Genomic DNA, 5,030 nt, shown 5'->3' with positions numbered 1-5,030 from the left:
GAGAAAGAGAAAAAGATAAAAATTATGAACAACAAAGTGACAACAAATACATATCTATCAACAAGTGAATCTAAAAATCAAGTGAATAAAAAATCTGATGAACAGAATATTCTGATTAATATAATAGAATCAGGGGCATATAAAGGGAGTGGACTGACAATTCTTGAGGGGAAGGGGGTGTGGGGGGTGCAGGAAGAGACTGGACAAAAATCGTGCACCTATGGATGAGGACAGTGGATGGGGTGGGTAAGGGCATAAGGTGGGTGGGAAATGGGTGGAGGGGAGCTATGGGGGGGAAAAAGAGGAACAATTGTAATACTCTGAACAATAAAGACTTATTTTAAAAAATAAAATAAATAAAAACTGATTTTGCAATTTAAAAGTTGAAGAAATCAGATAGTTGAAAAATAAAAGCAGAGTAAATGTAAGTAGTGCGCAATAATTAAACTTTCTAAAACTTAATATTGTAACAACTTAGAAGTCATGTTAGTGTAAAAATGGTGCAGGAATAGACAAATAGATGAATCATGTAAAGAGCCTAGGAAAAAAAATCACATTTATATATAGGAATCTGCTATGTCAAAGATTTAGCTTTACAAATGTGGATTAAAATGGGCAGCATACTAAACCTGACAAGCTCAAAGGAAGCCTGCACAGTGGACCTTACAAACTTAGAGACAGAAAGTAACCATATAGGATGGTCTGAAATTAAAACTTTCTAACTAAAAGCTGTTCATGGTAGGTAGTCATGCCCTAGGGCAGTATTTTTCCTTGATAAAGGTTAATCTTTGCCTTAACTGGGCCTTTCTGTCTTTTGCATATCTTTGGAATGTCAAAGTAATTTTTCTTTCCTGGACCCCTCAAAGCACAGGTACTGCACTGCAGAGACCACAAATCTGCCATTCTCTGGAACATTTTCTCAATCGGTGCAGTTTTTACTTACCAGCAATTGTCAGTATGGCTCAAATAAACTCATAGAAATTCTCTACAGTCTTGAATGTTTCTTACATTGACCCAAATGACAAGGGAACTAATGACCATTTATTTAATGGTGCTACAAAAATTAGATAACATATATTTTAAAAAGTAAAATAATATTTTAAACTTACACTACAAACAAAATTAAATTTTAGATGAAAACATAACGTAAAATTAAGAACTATAATAATCACTAGAAAAAAATATGAAAGAATATAAATGAATACCTGTATGACTATGAAATAGAGAAGAGTTTCCTAACCAAGACCAAAAAATACAGTCTCTGCAGGTAAATGTTGGTAAATTAGATTTCATTAAAATTTAAAATATGATGTGGTAATATACATCATAATAGGTAAAAGGTAAACGACAAATGGGAAAGCCTAATTTGATATCTATATGCTATCAGCAAAGAGTAAGATTAAAACAAGTAAAAAAATGAGAAAAAGTTGTGAACAGCCAATTCCCTTAGGAGAAATCCTATATTCAAATTGGTGGAACCATATTAGAACATAATTTAGTAGTACCTACTACAGTGAAAACAGCATACCGTAGAATCCAACATGTACATTTCTACTTGTCACATATATTTATAAATAAAATTATATTCATTATAAACAGTGTTTTTATTTATTTACATATTTTAAAAATATCGATATTGTGGAAAATATTACATATGTCCCCTTCTTTCTTCCATTGACCCCTTCTATCCCATCCCCAGCTCCCACCCTAAGCATCTACAACCCTATTGTCTGTGTCCATGAGTTGTGCATATATGCATAGAAGTTCTTTGGTTGATCTACTCCCCCCGCTCTCCACACACACATCTTCCCTCTGAGATTCTGCAGTCTGTTCCATGCTTCTATGTCTCTGGATCTATTTTTTTCAAATGTATGTTGTTCACTAGATTCCATATATGAATGAGATCATGTGATACTTGCCTTTCTCTGATTGGTTTATTTCATTACACTGTTTTTAAAAGAAAAAATTAAATAACTCTCTTTCTCAGTAGTAGAATTATATGTAACCTTCATGTTATTCCAAAAGCATAATCGTTTATAGTGATAAAATTAATGACTTAGATTCACCTTTCACATTTGTTATAATAAAAATTTCTCAAAATTATATTGCTAAGCCAGGACACTGTGGAGAATGTTTTAGCAGTCATATAAGTGTGGCATTCCCCCAGTCTCAATTACTGGCAGAAGAAAAAAAGTTATATCTTAAGGAAAATTTTACCAGCTTATGTTTGCAGTAGATCCACAGGTTAAAATTCAGTGATAATACCACAATTCAAAAAAATCAAGATACTTGAGAAAAGAAGCTACTATGAGTGAATCAGCAGAAACGAAAAGCAACAGCTTTGGGTACCAAATTGCGCAGACATTGGCATTTTCATATATGGATTATAGCGTTGCTTCATAGAAACAAAAGAATGCAATTGCAAAAATAAGGAAGCAAAAAAAACTAATTGGAATAAACTGGCACATTTTAGAACCTATAAGAATGAAATATAATTATTAAAATAAAAGTAAATTGATAAATTAAACAGCAGACACAACACAGCTGAAGGTAAAGCTAGTAAATTAAAAGATATACCATTCTGGCCAGTGTGGCTCATTTGGTTGGGCATCATCCTGTGCACCCAGGAGTTGCCAGTTCCATTCTGAATCAGGGCACATGCCCAGGTATCGGACTTGGTCCCTAGGATGGGGCGTGCAGGAGGCATCTGAACAATATTCTGATCTCAAATCGATCACCCTCTCCCTCTCCCTTCCTTTCTCTCTAAAAATCAATAAAAACTTATTTAATAAAAAATGATATGCCTATAGAAATTATCCAGATTCATTCACAGAGTGATAAAGGATGGACACAGACAATAGACAGGTGGAGGCCTGGGATGGGGTGGGAGATGGGGAGAGGGGGTCAAGCAGGGGTAGTAAAATGGGGGACATCTTAATACTTTCAACAATAAAATAATTTTTTTGAAAAATATGCATCTTCGCCCAGCTGGTGTGCTCAGTGGTTAGAGGTCATGGTTCCATTCTCAGTCAAGGCACATGCCCAGACTGCTGGCTCAATCCCCCATGGGGGCATGAAGGAGGCAGCAGATTAATGAATCTCTTTTATCATTGATCACCCTCTCCCTCTCCCTTCCTTTCTCTCTAAAAATCAATAAAAAATTATTTAATAAAAAATGATATGCCTATAGAAATTATCCAGATTCATTCACAGAGTGATAAAGGAGTGGTACACATAAAAAAAAAAAAAAAGACATTGAATTGCTTCTCAGCCTTTTGGCTAAGATCTAGTGTAGCATCTGTTCTTATCATTTTAACATCTGATGCATCCTCTATCTGAGGACATTATATTAAATGTATTTTTGGAGCAGGGAGATGGATAAAAGCTTGCTCTGTCCACTCCACGCATCGACCGGTATTGCAGTACCTCCGGGAATGGTGCACCAAAAAAAAAAAAAAAAAAAAAAAATTAGAAATGGTTTCATTGACTCAGCCCTGGCCTGCTTTGTTCTTTGATATTAGGGTCAATATACTCATGGTCTTAACATTATCTCCTCAAGGTCTCTGGGACCTAAAGTCATAGACCCCTCAGACTACTCAGATCTTTACCTCTTCTCTCAGAGAGAGACAGACTTGTAGACCCTCATCACAGAACAAGGATCTAATATGACAAATGGCAGTGAGAAACAAAAACAGAGCATAGGTCTTTTACATTTTTCTCCTTCCCCATTAGCATATTAGGCTTTGATTGGTTGAATGGCCGACCAGTTGACCAGACACTTAGCATACTAAGCTTTTATTATATAAGATGTATTTTTGGAATAGGGAGATGGAATAGGAGCTTGCTCCATCCACTGCATGCATCAACCGGGTACTGCAGTACCTCCGGGAATGGTGCACACACACACAAAAAAAGACATTGGTAAATATGGATCATTGAATGAGAAGGTTTAACATATCTTACCAGAGTTTCTGAAGGGGAAATTATAGACGACAAAGAGCAGCAATACTAGAAAAGATAATGATTATGATTTTTTATAGCTGATGAAAAATCTAAATCTATAAATCCTACAAGAATAGTATATCCCAAGTGATATTTTAAAATCTATAAGTGGAATTACAGATTCAACAATCAAAGACAAGATTTTACAGCAATAAGGGAGAAAGGTAAACAAAGGAAGACAATTATACTGACAGTAACTTCTCATCACCAACTAAAAAAAGTAATAAAATAGCAGAATAATAGCTTCAAAAGAGTTGAAACAAAGTAACTTTTAAATTAGAATTGTATGCTCAGAAACACTTTCTTCCAAGTATGAGGTTCTACTGAATACAATTGCAGATAAATAATAATGTTGAGAAATTTCCACCAAGAGACTTGATTAAACAAAGTACATCTGAAAATAAGGGAGAACTATCTCAGAAGAATGATATGAGATTTGAAAAAGGATATAGAGTAAATAAAATGGCATATGTGTATAAATTCATACAAATATTGTTAGAAAAGATAATGATGAGGAGGAAGAGGAGGATGACAAAACTCATAATAATGTATAATTAGTTAGGTTAAAAAAAGATAGGTATAAAAACCATGAACAATAATAATAGTTTGGAGGAGGTCATTAGAGTTAAAACATTTTGAAGTCATAGTAACCAAATAATTTTCTGTGTTTAGAGTATTTAAAAGCTATATAGCGGGGGGTGGGGGGCGGGGAATGGACACATATGTAATACCCTTTGTAATAAAAAATTTAAAAAAAAAGAAATGTATGACCAATAAATTATATTATCCATATTTAATGATTATTCATCAACCTCTTAATATATTTATATTGTCCTGATCACAAAAAACTAATAAAAATTGTATTGGCAAAAAAAAAAAAGCTATATAAATTTGGACATTTTAAAATTAAATGAAAATTACAAGGGCAATCATTAAAGAAAGAAAATTGTGTGCATCAGTGTATAAATTGAATGAAGAGAAAAGGGAATAAAAAACAAAAAGAAAAGCAAGACAATCAGAAATAGGCA

Source organism: Myotis davidii, unplaced genomic scaffold, assembly GCF_000327345.1.
Source record: "Myotis davidii unplaced genomic scaffold, ASM32734v1 scaffold1351, whole genome shotgun sequence".
In the NCBI taxonomy this organism is placed as follows: Eukaryota; Metazoa; Chordata; class Mammalia; order Chiroptera; family Vespertilionidae; genus Myotis; species Myotis davidii.
The sequence above is the reverse complement of the archived record's forward strand: the minus strand, read 5'-3'. Positions refer to the sequence as shown.